This window comes from Plectropomus leopardus, chromosome 14, assembly GCF_008729295.1.
Source record: "Plectropomus leopardus isolate mb chromosome 14, YSFRI_Pleo_2.0, whole genome shotgun sequence".
NCBI lineage: Eukaryota > Metazoa > Chordata > Actinopteri > Perciformes > Serranidae > Plectropomus > Plectropomus leopardus.
Window position 1 is genome coordinate 23,839,592 of NC_056476.1, and position 20,747 is coordinate 23,860,338.

Consider the following 20,747-nt stretch of genomic DNA (forward strand, 5'->3'; position numbering starts at 1 on the left):
ATCATATCTTCCAAGTGCTCAGCCGCGTGGAACGCTCGCAGAGCCGCTGCATGTTAATTGAAAAGCAGACCACAGAAAGAGCTAACCCTGGCATCGATGGATGTTCTCCATGCAGTCTGGATGGAAGCTGAACAGGTTAACACGACAATTAAATCACAGTGAGTAATTGTCAGTGAGGCGCGGCGTGTAGAAACATGCAGAAGTGAAATGAGTGTGGTCAGCCGAAGCTGTGAGAACACAGTTGGCTACTCATTAATGAAATTTGGATGTACACCTAAAGATAACCTTTTAGGCTGAATTACAGTCTGCCATTTTAATTACTTACAGTATCCACACACCATGAACTAATTAAACAGCTATTTCAGCCACGTCTTTTATTTAAACTACAAGAATTAGACTGATAAAGAGTACATATGGATTGGGAGGAGCAGAGTAGGATGATGTCGTGTCCATGTAAGTTGCTGCTACTTGATATACACAAAAGAAGAAATGACACTGGCACCTTTCTCCATTCAATGTTAATGTCTTATGTGGTCACCATATTTACTACATGTCCTGAAACATCTCTCACTGGCATTTACGTGATAGTCAACGTGACACATGCTTTAGTCTTGTTAATATATTTCCCCTCGCATTCATTCTTCTAAGTCTGTGGAAGTTGCTGCAAGCCAGATGTAAATAAAAAACAGTTTCAGCATTCTTCTTTCATTCAATTCTTCAATTGAAATGTTGAAGTGACCTCATGATAACATAATGCCAGTGGTTTAGATGTCAATTTACAGCAAAAGTGAACTGTCAACCACCTAACAACCACCTTTATTTCCTGTAATAAAAGTTTGAAACTAGAAGCAGCATCTAAATTTGGACAATCAGCTCTCTCTTTAAACCCTGGAGCGCACTGCCAACTGAAATCAAATTTATTCCAGACTTAAAATCATTTACAACAAAGGTCAAGTGCTGGCTAAAAGCAAACCAGAGCTGTACGCACACTTAACTAAATGTGCTGAAAATTTCCAAGCGGTATTAGTGCAAGTATTACTGTACTGTAGTATGTGTATTCTGACATATGTATTTTGGTATGTATGCTGTGATGTATCTACTGTTGTATATGTACTGTAGCATGTGTATTGTGGTATATGTGTTTTATTGTTTACACTCAAACTGATGGTTTACGTTTTTTTTATTGCAGACTTTTTTGTTTTATGATAGTGTGCCAGTTATTCAGCCATCCAGCTACTGCAGACCAGGTTTCACTGTGCATGTTTTACCCATTGGTACGGTGTAATTTTGGCAACATGCCTTCTCCTCTTTTAACCTCCTTGACAGATGTCTCTATGAAATTGCTATAATAGTTCCATTTGGCTCTGGTACACCGAACTAAAACTAGGTTGTACTGCACTGCGTTATTCTGAGAGGTGTTTCTAGCCTGACCACGACAGACCAAATCACAAATGTCAGTTAGTCTGGAACCTTTCAGCTGTTTTTCATTTTTAGTTGGGCGTTACTAACAGCCCAAAGTCAAAATATCTCTGGATGCAATTGTATAGGCCTACAACCAATCACAGCCACAAAGCATGACGTGGCAATAAGCCACAGACAAACGTAAAGGGACTACAGTGTGCAGAGATGAGCTGTGATGGTGTAGCATCAGTACATCTGTGAATGAGTATTGACAAAACAGAAAGTTCCACATCAGCTGCAACCATCTCGGTTGTCTTTTAAAAATGCCTCAACGGCCTCCTCTTGACTAAGCTAGGTTTATGCTTTCTGAAGTTTCACTGGTACGAGGATACTCAAGCCAGAATCAGGTATTTTGCATTGAGCATAAAGGCTCTGCAAGTTGCCAGTTATCATTTCAAACCCACCCCATAACTAAAAAAATGGTTGTGATTGGTCCAATCTGGACAGCAGACGAGATGCATCCCCGGAGCCAATAAAAAACCAGCTAGCAAATTTGTCTGGTTCCCAGGCTACGGTATTTATGTAATTTATTCCACCATCATTTAACTGGATTGAGGAAAAATAACACAAACACCTCGATATAATGTAACTTTACTTAACAGCACCACAAACTACATCTTCAAAATGATCATAAAGTTTAAATCCAACACCTCTGTAAAAGGACACCAAAAAAAACTTTCGAAGGCAGGATTTATCGCAGTGCTGTTGTTGCACTAGAATGCATTTCTTTTCCGTAGGTGTACTTACTAAATAAATAAGTAAATAAAAAACATACTTATAAAGTAACTTCCAACATAAATTTACCATGTGCAACAGAAATCACAACTCAAAATGTCTCCATCGAATAGCTGAGAAAACCACTACAAGGTTGTGTTTAGTTGAATGATTACCATGTTTAATGCATTTGGGACTGTTTCTTTCAGACACTCACTTATATAACGCAAGCTTTAAATGCTATACCATAGCACGGCTGATCTATTCCCAGTGACATAAACTTTCATATACACTGTTTCCTCCCTTCAGACCATCATCTCTCCAAAGAGGCTTCTATAAGCCCAATCACTGTATGCGGTTCTCATGCAGGAAGTCGATAGTGGATGCTGCTCTGAGGCCCAAATCCCCTCTCTCAGCCAAGCTAGTGTTAATACAACAAGATTTGTGGGCCCCATGCTACAAGCAACAGGCAGAGGCAAGGGAGAGCCAGCCATCCAGATCAAATGACTCAACTCTCCAGAGTGCTATGCGCTGTCAACATGAAGGATGCCATCCTTATTTGTTTTGATTAGTGAGTATAAATCTATGAGAAACAAAGCGAGAAGGATTCCCTGGTTTACGTTTGTGTGCAGAATAGCCTGACCACAGTGTTGCGTGACATGTTTTATGTTGTCTTTCCTGCACTGATAGATCTGTGACCTCTTCATTCCGGAGTGCACATGAGGGTTTTATAGTAAAAACATTGCTGGGATCCCTAAACGATCTTTGTGCCAAATCTACCGTACATTGGAAATGACCTTCCTCTGCTGTCAGTATCGGCTCCCACCGAATCCATTACCAGACAAATCATCTATGGAAATGAGAACTCACCATTTCCTCTATCCCTCCTCCCCTACAGTGAGAGCCGACGTCCCATTGGACCCCATCTCTCCTTGAACACTTAATCCAAGGTCTGAAAGCCAAGACGAATGTGGCCTCTATGCAACTTGGGCTTTATGTGCTTCATTAAATCAGGTGAAAGTACAATTGCCCAATTCAGATTCCTCACCTGCATTAGTCACGACTAATGCAGGTGAAATAACAATGCCTGAGGCCGTGGAGGTTCGGCAACATGCAGCTTTGCTGATAAATATGCATGATGTCACACTGTGCATTGGTGGGAAATGTATGTGTCCTGTACATACTTAAAAAAGAATTCATATTGTGAATTAACCACTTACAAAGTAACAATCATGTTCAAATACAGGAATTGCAATGAACCAAGCGCATCAGCACTGCCAGCTTAATTTGAAAGCCCCGTGATGAGCTCCCTGTGGGATTCCAACAGTGTCAGCACATTCACAAGTTTTATGCTATTTAAAGGACTCTGATGATCAATTTTTAACAGCTTGTTTTTACTTGTGACACATTTATTTACCTTGAGATTTAGGTCAAGTGCTCTTCTTGCTGCAGTTCAATGCTTCTGAACACCCACAGCATATCTTTTACCCTTTAGAACCTGAGTAAATTGGCTTGATATCTTAAAAAAAAAAAAAAAAAAACACGGAAAGAAGGCAGTGTCCAACTTAATAAGAAGTTACTCCAAAATTTGCGAGAAATTAACTAAATATTGGAAGAACATTACCTGAAATTTGCAAAAAAAGAAAGAAAAGTACATATATATATATATATATATATATTATATATATATATATATATAGTTTTGGGTTTTTTATGTGTAGCACCTTTTTAGGTAATTTCATTTTTTCTCCTGGTTAGTGATTCCCCTCTCTATTTATTTATTTATCTGGTTATTTATTTCGTCACCATTAAAATATTTTTTGCAATTTACCAGACCTTTCATACCAAGTCTAAACCCGTCAAACCAATTTGCTCACATTTTAAAGGTTTAAACGCTTGTTAAAAGTGGTCTGAATGCTGCACAAGGAAAGTGATTTCAAAGGGTTTAACACTGCATATTTCCATGTCACAGAGAATAACATATAGAATGGGTGCTATTCATCGATTGATTACTGAATGGGCTTACTGGCAACAGGCCCAGCTTAAATGAAAACAGAAGAGACACAAAAGACAACAAAGAGATGCAAGCAAATGCAAAGAGACACAACATTAACTACAAAAAGGGAAAAACAACCACCTAGAGATCCAAACTGAGCACACACAAATTTAGCACAAAGAGAAAACCACTAAATGGTGCATATCAAGATGCAAAACAACAAAAGAGAGGCAAACCCACCACAAAGTCTGTGTGTCTTGCTCCTATGTAGGAAAGGTTGTGGAGGCCTTTTCATATCTGTGGCCATGGGCCCATTGTGTTATAATTGGTAATTAGTAACCATATAATTACAATACAGATTTTCCCAAAACTTAAGAAAAGTCAGAAAAGAAAGCGAACGTAAGTCTTTCCAAGTGCTGCTGTTAGCAAGGTTCCCACACACACAGACCTGTAATAAACCAAAAATCTGTGCCTACATGAGTGCCATTTCTCAAACATATCAAATCCTCCATACAAACGTAATTTCAGCTAACTGCTAACTGTCATACATGGATGGAGCGACAGAGTGTAGCAAGAAAAAAACATACAGTAAAAAATAGGTCACAGATGGATATTAGAGATAGGTTACGTCAACAGCTTTAGAAAATAAATTTGCCATTGTGCTACAGGTTATCCACAGAAGAATACTGTAACATTTTCATTATCATCACCATTCAACTAATTAAATTACATTACTTTCCAAAACGTTCAAGGATTTTTTACTAATTCCATGAATTTTGAAGCTGGGAAAACATGCATGTAAAATTTCCCAACTTTTCAAGGTTTTCAATGAAGGTAGGAACCCTGTGTAAAGCAAATTAGCAGTTGTCACCACTGACTGACCACTGCACCACAGGGAATGTAATCAGAAATGTTAAGTCTGTGTGAAAATGGTTTGGCTGCACAGAGAGTTGTAGGTTGAAACAGTGTGACAGACAGGGAGAATTGTTTAGATTGCAATAGTAAAGACAGTGAAATCACTTAAGGGTAGGCAGAGAAGACCACATTAAAAGCCAAAGTTACTCAGCAGCAAATTTCCATTCAGCACCACAACAAGACAAAGCAACAATGCTGCCATGCAACAGCCTGTTATTATGCCTTTACATGCATTCTTTTGAGAGATGCGTCTGTTCAGGCAACATAATAACAAGGTACAATCCAAGTCACAATAGAACAGGGAGAAGCCATCAAGAATAAGTGCCACAATGCTTCATTCAATTTTCACACAATTTTTGCACCCCTGATGGTAATTGTGGCTGGCTTAGGTTATGTATGTAACCTGACCATCAATGTGTTCTAACAGAATTGTTTGGCTATTATCCCTGTTAAACTGACAACCCAACTCTCTATCATGTTGGCTAAATTTGGCAATCACATTACAGTAAGTGTGGTTGATCAAAGTTTTGAAGAAAATAAGTCTTGGAAATCTAGTTGGTGTTTACAACATTAACATTTGCAGTTTGTTTACATTAATGTTCCCTTCCAAATATGTAATTTGAATATTAAACCTCTGTCTGATTGTTTGTGTTTGCTGTGTGGACTCTTGTAAATCTCTATCGAGCTCCTGCCACCGCATATCTCAGCCGTGAAGCTGTTATGAATTGCCAATAAGGCAAAAATAAGACTTCACTTTTTTTAAATCAGATTTTTTTACTAGGCTTAAATGAAGCAGCAGTGCCTTAGGGTTATGAGACACTTTGCTTAAGGTTCAAGACAAGATCAAAAGGATAACTGGCTTTTTCTTGATTAAAAAAAGGGTCATGTTGAGTTGTTTACACCATTTAACAGGCGCTCATCTCAGTTAGGATTTGAATTAAAAATTTGGAGCCAGAGGCTTTCAACTCCTGCCAATGTGTCAGTCATTTACAACACAAACCTCAAGGTAGCTGCTGATTTGTGGCTGATATTGCATCTTTTTTTAAATACAGAGTAATATGCTGACAGTTTTGCAAATTCCCTGCTTAACTGCCTAAAGCTGAAGTGAGACAATTAACAGCTTCTTCATTCATCTCTAAATATCTGTTATCCCCTCACACTGACTCACATTCTCATGCTTGCCCACTGCACAGCTGCACAGCTATCACATGAAGGACCTGTCCTGCCCTGGCTCTTTGATGATGAAGTTATTTTTGTGTAAACCTTTCAACAAGTTCCGTGCAGTGGCAGCACGGCACTAATTGGCTTGTGCTTGCAGCTCAAAGCTTGAGGGAATGTGTTAACGGTGTGATTCTTCTATGAATATGCCTTTAAGGAAATGGGCTGCTATAAAATTTTGGACACTTCTATTCAGGTTAAATCATGTCGCCTTTTCTTAAAAGTGAAATAAAAGCGTAACACATCTGTAGAAGTCCACCAATTACTGAGTCAGGTGTTAAAATGTCTGCCTTCCAAAGCTTGTGTTAAAACTCTATCTGGCCCACAGCTACAATAACTCTCTCCATCAATACTTTATTGAGTGTGTCAATTACGGGCCACTGTAAGCTGTGCACAGACCTGCTGATGGTGTTGCAACTCACCAATGGAGGTCAATGAAAGTCACACTTTATAATGGCCTGCTAAATGTCTGTCAGTGCCAGTCTTTCTCCTTAGAAATGTTCACATGGTAGAGGAAAGGAGCCCAAATCAGATTTTTGTATTTCATATGCAACTTAGATTCTTTTTGTGATAAAATGGTGAACATAATATATCAAACCAATGTTGGCTTTTGCAGTTCTGTTGTTGGCCACTTTTTGTAGCACTTAATCTAGCACAGTATGAACTAGTGATTAATACTTTTCCCCGAAAATGGGACATTTTCTGTCCCAGGAGCAGATGCAGACTATTAGGTTATTCCCGGGAAACACTCGGAGATAACTCGGAGAAACATGCATAAACTCTTTCCACGTCCATTCCACAGGAAAAATGGACATGGACAAAATGATGAAATACATAAAAACATGACCTGACACAATAGCAGGACAACTTTCGTGACTCCAGTCACAAAGTTTCAAGACAGCTGCAGTTGGGGTGTTTAGTGGAGGGGATGGACCGCATAAATATCAAGAATATTACTTCAGAGAAACTCATAAGCAGTGTGTGTTTGACATCTTATTAAGAGTTGGCTGAGCATATCCACAGGGGAATGTGTTAGCAATGTGGATGCAAGTTAAGAGCCTTAAAAGTGACTTCAAAAAGATAAAAGCAGTTAATGACAAGGACAGCGAGTCCTTTTCCCCATGAGCCTGAACATACTGTATGAGAAAAACATGAGCCACCACAGCTGTTTCACTGCACCTGATATGGATTTTAATGGAAGGTTGCGGTGGTGGTTGTGTCACAGTGTTGTTTTAAGTTTTTTGAGGCAAGTCCAACTCTGTCAAAAAAAAAAAGTCTAGGTAGAGAAAGAAGTCAGAGAGTCAGCCAACTGACTCAATGCCCGTTCCACAGCAGATGAATAAAGATCAGGAGAACAGATTGGGAAAAAAGTACTGTAAAAGCACTGTCACAACAGTATACCAGCCATTATAGGTGTTAAAAACACATACCTCAGCCCTTTGTTTCGTCTGTGTGATGATCCGCTCTTAAAAGTTGAAAAGCCTGCCAGCTGCAGTCCAGAGTCCACTTTGGAGCCACACAGCCATAACTCTGTGAAGCAAAAAGCATGAGATAAAAAAAAAAATGTTAAGTCTTTCCCCACCAGCAACCAAAGCAGTTTATGAATTCAACTTAATTTGTAAGAGGAGAAATGTGTTTCTTCTTCCTTCACCGTCAAACACAAGCCTAAAAAAAGAAAGCTGAAAGTAAAGTATTCCAACTCTCACGGGGTTTCCCACACATTCATTTATTTGTGGCGGCCCACCACAAGTAAATCATCTGCCGCCACAGTTAGATGTTTGGAGCTGGACTTTTAATTAGAAGCGGTATTGAAATATTGACATTGTTGGGTTATTTAGACAACAGACAAGTAGCAGAATGTCAGGTGCATTACAAGTGAAACTAAACTTTTCATTCTGCTGGGCCTAAAACTTTGCTTTCACTCACAAAATATCTGCAAACATCACCTCTCACCTATCAATCTCATCTGATCAGATGTGAACGGATCAACAGATCAGTTATCCAACCCGTGATTGACATTGAGCTGCAGAAGAGCAAAAGAACTCATGGAGGGCTCTGTCTGCTGGGTTGCATCCACAAACCCGCAAAAAACGCTGAATATTAGAGTGAGAACACAGAATGATCAGAATAGACACAGACATAAATAGAACATTTTCTTTTCAAGGCTATGACTGGTATATTATTGATACAGTAGCTGTGAAGTCTTTCTTATGTACAAATCTAAGAAATACATACTCAATAAAAGCACTTGCTTACATTAATAATGTTTCAATTTTCACATTAACCTGACCATATTGAATAAGACCAACATGAACCATAAGAGATGCAGCAAGAGCATATTAAGTTTTATGTCTTTGGTCAAGCCAACATACGTATTCTTACTCAACACTTTGCATGATATCACACGAAAATGCACATACAATCAAACTTACAGAATTAGCACCCCATAAATGGCTTTTTCACATTATGTAGTTAACGCAAAGTTACGTAGGTTATTTTTAGGAAAAAAAACATGGTTAGGTATCATGAATTACATATATTGGTTGGGTTTAGGAAAGTGAAATTACATGGGTTAGGTTTAGCAAAAAAAAACAAAACAAAAAACGTGGTTAGCCTAGTTCTGTTAGTTAAGGTTATGTTAGTTAAGGTTAGGTTATGAAAAGAAACACTGTTGGGCATCATTAAGTTACATAGGTTAGGTTTAGGGGAATAAAGTTACATGGGTTAGATTTATAAAAAGAAACATGGTGGTGACGTACCTTACAATAACTCAAACTTCATTTAGTTTTACATTGTCCCAAACATGGTTTTGGTTCTTCTCTCTTGAGAAAAGTCATGTGTGTGTTTGATCCATCCATCATTCAACCTGCCTTGTTATGATTACTTTTCCTCTGTACTAGTACACATGTTATACACAAATTACTAGCTCAAGACTGCGTTTGTTATATAAGGATTGTGCTGCATTGCTTTTTATAGGTACCCGTACAAGCAGTTCATGAGAACAGCCTGCTTTGGTATATTATAGTTCACAGGCAGGTCACTCAGGGATTGTGACTTGTTCAGACAGTTACTGAATGTCAGCCACGCTGAAAGATATATTATGAGTAACGTTTTTTATGAAGACATAAAGAAATTCTGAGCCAGAGATTTTGGAAAGTAAACATGTTTATATGCTACAGCAATGCCTGTAATATCAGAGTAATTCAGGCATGCAGTCATATGAGGACGCTTCATTGAATTTATCTTACTGCAGTTAAAAGGAACCAGATAAACACAATTTTTTTTCTATGTATGGATAGAGCAAGTCCACGAGGACATGAAATAAAGATGTATTGGAGTGGAAATTTTAAACAAAAAAGCAATGTCAAGTATTTTCTAAGGTTTCAATAAATAGACTGAGAATATGTAAAAAACAAATGCTTTAACTTTTATAAACCAGGGACATTTGTCATTGTACTATTGGTAAAGTAAGAGAGTTAGTCTTCACCTTTTTATTACAAGAGCATTGAGACCCCTTGTGGTGTTTGACTGCAAAAGTAGCTGTAAGAATAAACAAAAAGAAAGCAAATGAGATCTACTGTAAGTACAGTGTGTTAAGCAGTAAAATAAATCAGCCAGCACATTATGTTTGAATGAATTATGAATGGTACAGAGCGTATATCTACTTCAGCATAGGAATGAGGCTCTGCAGTCAGTTATACTTCAGAAGGAATGCTGGCACTAATTTAGTGCAGTAATTGAGATATCAAGTTGTACTTTGACAGTTTGAGCATCTTAAATTGACTTGTAATACTTGAGTAAAATACTGAACCAGGCATTCATATATTATGGTGGAGAATACTGAGAGGATTAGCTGGATCTAATGCAGTTGCTGAGATTGACTTATTCCTGATCTTAAACTGTAAATTCATAGCAGCTCCTTTCAGCATCATTCACTGGACTGACAGTATCCCTCTGCTTTGAACCAGGCTGCACTGATATCCTATGCTGAGTCTTTTATCTGACTCAAGTCTAAGTTAACGGATATTGATTTTAATGGAGAGTTATGGCAGTGGTGAAGTTATGAGGTAGTGATGTTTTAAGTTTTTTGATGCAGATCAATGTCAAGTCTGAATTAGGATAGGTCCAAATGCCCTGAGAAAGGCCTAAGAGCCTCAAGTCATTTGTAATGAGTCCAACAAGTCTAAAGTGATTTTACGAAAATCAAGTTTAAAGTCTTTCGAGAAAAGTCAAGCCTCACAATTCATTTGAAATAAGCCCAAGTCAAGTCTTGAGTCAAAATTGATTTGAGATAAGAAAGCTGGAGTCTTTTAAGACAGGCCCAAGTCAATTCTAAAATACTCAAGTAAAAATAAATCAATGTCAAGGTCTGTTCAAGTCAAGTCTCAAAACAATTTGTTAGCCAAGATAAGTCTGACTTAAGACGCATGTCAGTCACACTGTCTTAACTTAATAAGAACATGTCTGTTTAAGGTGCACAATTTCAAATGTCTGAATGATGACACCTAAGTAGGAGATTTCCCATTACTTATTTCCATATTTGAGACCATGTTTCGCTTATACAAGGCTTTAATCTCAAGCATAAACTGAGTGGAGCCATTGGTTTGTGGACTCTTTTGTGATGCCTTGAATTTTGCATTTTGGCCATTGATGCTTGGATTTTTGGGGCCAGAAGTGACCATGTTCGGGTGAAAATAAGGAGATATTCCAAAGGCTAGCTGCTACCTTGCTTGGTATGGTGCATATACAGCTCTGATGAACTGTGGTTAAAACTAATAATATTTTTTAGAAGAGAAAAGCTGGCTTTAAACCATTGAAAAAATGCGTTCTTAGGCTACTGGAAAAAGTGACACTTTTGTAATCGCCCAAAACATTACATCTAACTTTCATTAACTAAAAGCACATAAAGCTACAGCTCTAGCTACAGCTATGCCTATACTCTGTGAATCTTGGGTTACGCAATGATTACATTACCTAACCAACTTGTCACAGAGGGCACCCACCGGTCACTCAAAGTGGCCATGCCCTTAATTGTGCATAAGTTTAAGCCTCAATAAACAGATGAGATTTATATATTAAAAACTTAGCAACAGAGACCACAACCAATTTTTGCACCAGGCTGTAAACATGTTTTTTTTTTGCTGTAAAATTAGACCCTTTTAACATTGGTGTCTGTGGGGATTGAAGCCAACCTCAAGTGGCCATTCAATGAACTGCAGTTTTTGGCACCATCACATTGGATTCTTTTTTTAGGTTGTTCGTGGTCTCAAGTCAAGTCACTTAGGAGTCAAAACTCACACAAATCAAGTCTCAAGTCTAATGCTCTTCCGTACAGTTTCCTTCAAAAATATATTTTTTTTAACTTTTCTATCGGATTTTACAGGGACCAAAGCACATTATTATAATAATATTAGTACTATAATAATGGTGCCTCGGTTGCCAAGTTGCTCATTTTTATTGATTGTCCTCATTGGCCATATGTTACAGTATTCATCAACATATAGTAGTATATATATATATATATATATAGTATATCAACATGTCAAATCACAACATATAGTATATCAACATGACAAATCACAACAGGGCTAGAAATAGTGCAGCTAAACAGAGAATGAAAAGTTAAAAGGAGTAATCCAAGTGACATACATAGCAGTAAATTGAAAATATTAGCAATTAATGCTAAATAAAAGCAAGTGATGCAGTCAGTGTAAGCACTAGCCTCTGCAGATATACTGCACAGCAGGCTGCTACAATATCTGTCGATGACACCTGTTTGAGGTTACAATATTTTGGACGTGAACAATGACGGATGGGACTGTCCCCTAAAAGGCTATCCTGTCACCCCAGGAAAGGTAAGCTCTTTATCTTCTAATGACTCCATTTCTGAATCCCTTGTCTTCTAGCGAAGAGGTGTGCAGACACCCAGTGGTAAATGATTACTTGGATAACTGTTGACATCTTCATAAAACACGCGGTGTGGTGGGATTCAAGCCGTGCTGTGCTGGTGTGAAGTCTGAAGATGACATGATCAAAGTTAACCTTTAATATTATGGCACTGGGGGAAGTATTTTGTCCAGTTCTGGAAGGTGTTGTAAGTTACCATCGTTTTATTTCACCATTTTTGCTGAATCATTGACTCCGTGAGTAACTGCCACATAAAAAAAGTGAATAACCTTCACTGGGAAGCAGAAGTGGGGAGTGTGTCCTTTATAAAACCCAGAGTTTGGGAGGAAGAAGACATTGACAAAGAAAGTGTCAGAGGCCCACCGAGGTTCGTAATGGAAATTCAGCTGGACATCTGCTCACAGACGCTCTGGGATGAAGGCGAACCGGTTTTTCATGAAACAGCTACATTCACAAGCAGTCTCGTGGTGCGCTTATGGGAAGCATCATAAATTTCTGGCTGAGGAGATGGGAAGTGAAGGAGACATCATTGTATGAGACCGTCTCAACGCAAAATATCCATTATAATGGGAAAGCATGGAGGGGAGAAATCTTCAACATGATAAATGCTGCCTTGTCGACAGAACACAATTTAGAAATAATTTAGTCTTTTACAATAGTCCTGTGGGGGCTGAGATAATTGCATACGGGAAATCCATTTAGTTCATGTGAAATCTATAAATAAACATTGCTATTTTGCTAAGAGACACAAAGGCAACTGCTTTACATATTAGTATACCCCTAGATCACCATATTACTACAACCCGAGACCAAGATATTACTACAGTTCTAGACCAGTGCCAGACCTAGCACATTCGGCACCGTAGGAGAGTTTCCCTTGGAGCCCCTCCCGTGGAGCTCCTCCCTACCACTACTGATGTAGCAGTTAAGAATTATCAAGTATGAAAATAATCACAAGAAAGGCAGTGCCTTGAATTCCCATTCACTGTGAATGCAAGCCAGGAAAGCGTGTTGCTCATGCCCGCTTTGATATTGTATTCTACAACATTCACATCAAAATTCAGAACTCTTATGCACCTTTTACGCCAGAAATGCTCTTTGTTAATTGTCATGCATATGATCGAGATTCCACACTGGAAATGTGTGCAGTTGGATTTGAGAGTCAATATGTCAGAGCTCACTGTAGCTAATGTATGTCAATGTTATCATGGGAGCGGCTGCCAACAGCACTGCAGAATTGGATTTTCAAAGCAAAAAGGGAATTATAGCGAGAGGTAGCACAACCTCAGCCTTAATCAACCTACACCAACAAAAGTGACATAAAAGCGTTTATATATGGACTGATACAAAATAAAAGTATATGGCTGTGCTAGCTGTGAGCAGCTGTACTGCTGTTACTTTTACAACGCTGTAATTGATGTTTTCACCAGGAAAGATCGACGAATGAATGTTATCCAAAAGCAGCCTAAATATCGAGATTGGGGAGTCCGTAAACATTTATTTTGGCTTCATTTTAAATTGGCCTGTCTTTTATTGTTAACTAAACTGAATTTCCATTTAGGAAGTTGGCCATTGCCCTGCACTATGATAAATTAAGAAATAGGGTTGAATAAAAAACACTGAGGTAGCAAACTGTGTTGAGCAGAAACAGATATGAAGACATTTTCATCTGTTGTTGGCTACATGTGATACCTTAATCATAAATGCTGATAGGGAAGTATTTTTACTTTGCCATGTCACCTGTGGAGGACAAAGCCAGTATCGTTCCACTAAATGGAACCTCAGCAAGATGAAACAATATGAATTGGTTTGGATTGACATGTGTGGTTATAGCTGCTCTTACTGATTCCCTCTCACTACAATTCAGCACTTTAAAGGCATTAGCATCTCAGTACATTACCCTTCTTTTCTGAACAGTGAGTTGTGGTTTTCTGGGTTGCGTATGAACACCGATACCACTGACTCCAATCCAACCAGGAGACGACGGTTCACAAGTGCTTGCAAAATGACTGGAAATGTGGTTTCCTGCACATTATGAACTCTATGATTCCGCTTCCATACAGCGCCCATGTAACATTTTGTGACACAGCCATTGAGCAGGGTGTCACTTTTAATGGCCATAATTCTAAAATAATAGTCCACTTGCAAATTTGAAAAGGTGCCTCAGAGGTGAGCAATTTGAATTTGTAAGGGAACAGACCATGAAATTACATTTGTGGTGCTTACAGCATTGAAAAATTGCATTTGAAAAATTCAACAGCAACGTGTCTTTCCAGAAACAGTGGTCACTTTTCAGTGTTGGGGAAACTACTTTGAAAGTGCAGCCAGTGAAGCTACTGAGCTACTTCTCAACTGAAGTAGTAAAACCACAGCAACAACACACTCTATTGAAAGCAATGAGCCACACTATAAGCTGCTCAGTGGATGATTCTTGATGTTAAACAGTTAAAGTGTGCACTACTTTTGTTTCTGTGTGTGTGACCACTTGGCAACAAAACAAGATATAAATGCAATACTGAGCTATCATCACCTTTATAAAGCTGTCATAGCAAACAATTAACTACACATTCAATAGATACTGAGTAACATTACCATTCATTTGGATAAGTGTCCACCTGACAAATGTGAATCCACTCTCAAGTTTCCTACCTTTTAGCTCTTCAGGCGTAATTACAAAAATTCTGAGAATACCCTCACAAAGCTCCTAACTCCTATTTCTGGTCCTATCTTGGAAGCAATTGCGGGAAATTCCGAGAGCTTCTTAAAAAAAAGGAGGCATGCTTGACCCCGTTGCTACGCATGATGCATTGTTTCTACAGATGTGATTGGTTGTCTTTTTGTGAGCCTACAAGGTGTGGACACCCAGTGTAAATGAAATGAACTGCATCACAATATGAGACAGTGAAAGTGCTATTTGTCTGATTACTGCTACACTGTTGAATTTTACAGTTGACAAATGACTTAATTTGGTCATCAGTGTATTTCTAGCGTTTTAATGTCAATGCATTGGGTGGGAGATGAGAGGACATCTCTAAAGAGATCGACCACAAACATCACCCCTGCACCATCTAATCTGTAGCATTTCATTAACTCAATGTCATTCAGCGTTTGAAGAATACTTCTCCTACCTCTGTCTTTCCACCATTTTCTCCTCTCCTTAACAAAAACTCTTAAGCCTCTTAAAAGCCCTCCGCCCTACTCCTAAGAGTTTTTCACCTTAGGAGCTCTCAAGGGCTAAGATGCTGTGTGAATAACTTTTTTCTTTACCAGAACCTAGTCTTGACTTAAAGGGAAAATTCTTAGAGAACACAATAGCCCTACAAATTTTCTTTTGAATTTCATCACTAGGAGCATATCTTTGTACCAGTAAGTTTTATGAATATGGTCCCTGTTTTGTACTGAGCCCCAGTAAGTCCCAAAAGAAAATATTTCCTTTTGTCATCTTGTGTGCACAGGATATTGATCTTGTTTGCATAAGTTATTGTCTTGCTCTAGGGTCCACTTTTTGAAATCAGACTTAATGCCTCTTAAGACCTATATAAGACACAGTAATATGTTTTAAATCGAACACAATACCAATATACATACTTATTTCAATGTTGATGAGCATATCCTAATATAACAAGCATGGAGTATCATATTAATAATTTTCAAAATATTTGTATTTACTACAGTAGCCTATATACTTTACGCATGCATTGTAACTTAAGTTGGATATTAAATGAATAACTTCAACTTGTAATGATTATTTTTTACATTACTGTGCTAGTATTTTTACATAAAGGGACAGTTCACAACAAAAATTTTTTTTTCTTTTACCTGTAGTGCTGTTTATCAGTCTAGATTGTTTTAGTGTGATTGAGTGTTGGAGATATTGGCCAAAAGGCTTTTGCATGTGACAGCATGAGATGTTAACATTAAAAATGTTTACTTCTTGGCTGAGCTGAAATGTTAACTAATTCAGGTGAGCAAGAAAGATTTAAGTATTAGTCAGAATACATAGTAGATGCACACTTCCTGTGGAGATACAGTTGGTGGGTGTAGTTTGGTAGAAAGAGAATAGCTCCTTCATAAAACTGCTCACAAAAGGTCTTTAGGTTTTCTTGAGTGACCAGGTCTTGATTTCTGGAAAGAGACATTACTGTTGAGTTTTTCAGATATATTTTTTTAAATTTTAGTTAGGTTCTTTAAGGCACCATGAGCTGAGTGCCACCTCGTTTCATTCTATTCGAGAGAAGGCAGACATTTCTATGGCCGATATTTCCAACACGATACCAACATCAAAACAATCTTAATTTATAAATAGTTAAAAAGGGGAAAAATATGTATTTCTGATTTAGGGTTGAACTGTCCCTTTAAGTAAAGGATCTAACCACTCACAGTTCCTATTACTCTGCATAATCCACAGACCTTCCTGTGAACATTTTTCTCTTAAACCACTTTCTACCAGAGAAGTAGCTCCTTTGAAGGGCTCAAATTGTAAATCTCAATTATCAGCATACAACTTAAACAATTCATGTGAACTGATCCTTTAAGAATTACTAATTAGAATATTGTTAGAGATAAAACAAATTACCAGTGTGTATGACCAAATACAGCTCCGGCAGCAATGCGGACAATGCAGCACACAAAAATATTGCACATATACTGACATATCTCAAGCTCATTGTCAAACTGTTGCTGGTATCATAAGGTTCATTAAATACATATATCGTGTCATTTATTCACATTGAGCTATAATATAAACCCCATGTATCACTGAATTGTTTCTGGACACAGATAATAAGAACATTATAACCAATGAGTACTGTCGTGTTGTTGCCAGCAGCAGCTCGTCCTTGTTGTGTTTGACAAGCAAACAATCCAGAGTCTTTCATATTGGCTCTCACAGCCCGTGAGCTCCATCACATGAAATAATTACTGCTCTGCACACCTACAGTGTGTGTTTCAACATGCACATACACACTGTGTGCATGCATACTGTGAGGCGACATGTGTATCATGCACACAGCAAAACAGAGATACAGGTTTAGCTATTTGTGTCCTTCTGTGAGTGTGCAATGTGTTGCCAACTGTCTGAATGTTTGATTACTCCAATGAAATATGTCTGAAAAACTGATTATGTGGCATCAGAGTGAAACTCATTATGAATTATGGATGAATTTCACTCTTGTAGATGAAATTCTGCTATGTGAATTCAGCGAGAATAACACTGTTTACTGAGACGGAGGGTCCTTGGGTTGTCTTTCCCTCGTACTTTGAGCTGCGCAATTATTTCATAATCTACATAACTTCAGTATTACAGTTTAATTAACACTTTATGTAAGAGCCAAAGTCACGCTGGAAGCACAGTGATGAGTTCATGTGTTGGATTTGTGATGCTCCGCCAGTCACACGACAACAGAAATGGAAAAATAAGTCCAATTACTACCTAATTTTAACACAAAATAAAGGAACATCCTGCTCTATATTGTCATTTTTTAATTAAAACCCCTTTTGCAGCATTCGCACTAACAGAGAAACATGGCATTTCCTGCTAAGGGCGTGTATCCTACAGAGCATACAGTGCATGTTACAGCATGCATTAAGTATGAGTTTCTCAACTGTGAACCAATGTTCCAACAAAATGAAATTAGTAATTTATCGCAACATGCAACCCCCCCACTCACGCTTGCCTCTGACTCAATAGCATGATCGCCCTGCTTGGTTGACTGCTCTCACACCATACTCATCTCACACAGTTGCACTTTATGGGCAGCTTTTCCTGACTTAATTTCTTAGGGGTGGTTTAGTTTAGTTTAAATGTAGCCGAGGTCTTGAATTTATTAAACTGAAAATTTGAAGGAAGATTAGACTTAATTACACTTCAAAATAAATCTCTAAAAGGGCAGGTTTAACTTCAGATTAATGTTGTCAGTCAGCAGAGGGTAGACACATTGATTATTTGGGCAGTAAAGACCAAGAAGCACCAGATGCCAAGTTTCTATTGACAGTAGCAATCCTCTCATTGCACTTGTATTCCAAACCACTTTAGTGTGTACAAAACTAGAATTACTGCCTGTATGCCTCTGTCAAGTTGCAGATACAGTTTACATCCATGTCTGTCCAGACACATATGTAACCATGAAAGTTGACAATGCTTCAAATATAAATGTTTAGTCTGGCAGCACAGTAGATCTGTATAATCAGCACAGTTTCAAGGTGGACACCCAAGATTACTGTCACCAATTCATATCTGATAAAAGCCCCATCCCCCCTTCTGTGCCTAAAAAGTGATTTTGCAGAACATTGTGATGTCTCAGTGAAGCTGACCTTTGACCCTTTGGATATAATTCAATTCATTTCAATTCAAACTTTATTTCAGACACACACAAGGGTCCATAAAATTAAAAAGAAAAGAGAAAAAGATCTCAAAAACACCACAGATCATCATTTAATTTAAAAACAGTTTCAATGCAAACTATATCGCCAGTGTTTCCTAAGTCCTGATGTACAGCGAGTGCAGCTCTTTCTGGGATTTGCTTTCTATGATGCTGTTTTCAGATTCATCCAGGCGACACATAAAACTAAACATCAGATGTCTTAAAAGAGCCTCGCATGCAGGACTACCAGAAGAGACAAACAGATGACTGGCACTTTGCCACCTCGGGACCCGAAGCAGCAGCCTGAATGCATCACTGTAAGCCACTATGAGCCTCCTCATACAGATTCCTCCTGTAGTTACACCGCAGGTGAGCTGTATACATGGGTGAACAGATGGCACTGAATAATGAACACTTCACATAAGAAGAACATACACTTAACTTATGAATCAATATATCAGCCTAGTCATCGAGTTTACAGCACTGTCGATAAATAAAATGTCATCACTTTATCGTTTAATTGTATTAAACATTTGGGCAAATTTTTGACACAATTAGCAAATTAAGTGTTAAATAATGACCAAAAACATGTTTTGTGAGGTCACACTGACTTTTGACTACTATAATCTAATCAGTTCATTGTTGTTTGTGCCAAATCCTAAGAAATTCCCTTAATATATTCTTGAGATACCGCGTTCAAGAGCAAGAGGCAAACAAGGTCACGTTGACCTTTAACAACCAAAATTCAGTTCATTCAATCAGTTTATCTATATGTCCAAGTGAACATTTGTGCCAAATTTATGGAAATTCTCTCAAGGTGTTAATGAGGTATTGCATCAACAAAACGGAGACAAACAAGGTCAAAATCAACTAAACCAAGTCAAAATAGACCTTTGACCACAAAAATCGAATCAGTTAATTGTTTGTTAATGCCAGATGAACGTTTGTGCCAAATCTGAGGAAATTCCCTCATGGCATTGTTGAGATACTACGTTCCTGAGAATGGGACTGATGGACAACCTATAAACGTAATGCTTCCAGCCACAAGTGTTTTTATTCTACCTGTGTTTGTCAAAACGTTTATGAATGTATTGGCTAGATATTTTGTTAATCCTACATAACTGACTGATGGCAACAACAGCATTGTAATGATAGTGTAAGTGACATGCATTTTGTTATTACAGAATTTTTCTGAGCTATGAGAATGCTGACATAATTGATTAGTTCAATAACATCTGCTGTCAGAATACTGTCTAATTTTTTTGGCAGTCAAGTTGTCATATTGAAGCTTTCCATGCACTTTTATTTTTTCAGTATAGTTCTTAACTTCAGTAACTAATTAGTGTTAAAAGTACCTAGCGTTACATTTGTGTCGGCAGGTTATCGGACTCTATTTCTGCTAAAGACTGAAAAGCGACCTTTTTCTTATGCCTGCTCATGCTACAAAGCCCTTGTCATGGCAACTTGTTCAATATAATTTAGTTCAATTACACAATAAAGATTGTTGTCATTGTTAAAATGTATAAATATGACACAGACTCTCCCTTTGAGACAGGACATGAACTCAGTCTCTGGTTTTAAGGCTTTGCATTTGCCCTTTCATCACCTGAAGTACCACATTGATGTAAAGTCATATTACACTTGTCTTGTGAATATTTCCTCCACCTTCCACTCTCTTAAACTGAAGACCACCAAGCAAACAAATTGTAAGGGATGAAGTTTGCTGGCTTTGTGTTTTTTTTTTATATCCTTCTACTGTTTTGACCATTTTCATCCCTCCCATTACAGCAAATGATGGGCTTTTAAACGCTGTTAGTACATAATGGTTGTACATTGATTATACAGGTGTTTGAAATAAATCTCGCTTAGTGCTCTGCAGTAAACGAAAAAATCAGTCATAAAGGCCCAACACATCTATGGTCAACTCACAGAGTTTTTAATTTGATGAAACCTTTTCTCGGGGCTGTGACAGACGTGCTTGACTAACTTCTCTTTCTCTCACTTTTTAGTTTCGTTGCAGTTGTTGGCCTAGGACAACTTTTTAAACACTATTCTTTTTATTATGATGGCCTCACAGAATTCCCAGCAGAGCCCCATCCATCCTCACACCGAGCTTTAATTAGAGTAACTGAAAGCACCTGTGTGTGGAGCCAAAAAAAAATCAAGACATTTTT

General features: G+C 38.0%; 1 protein-coding gene across 2 annotated transcripts in view; it reads right to left on the reverse strand.

Annotated features, from left to right (window-relative positions):
- The window catches only part of LOC121954068 (leucine-rich repeat and fibronectin type-III domain-containing protein 2), a 285,943-nt gene that overhangs the window by 231,337 nt on the left and 33,859 nt on the right, over positions 1-20,747 (reverse strand). For both annotated transcript variants that reach the window (XM_042501391.1, XM_042501389.1), the window contains exon 3: positions 7,735-7,834. The gene's annotated coding sequence lies outside the window, so the exon portion shown is untranslated. The remainder of the gene's footprint in view (positions 1-7,734; positions 7,835-20,747) is intronic.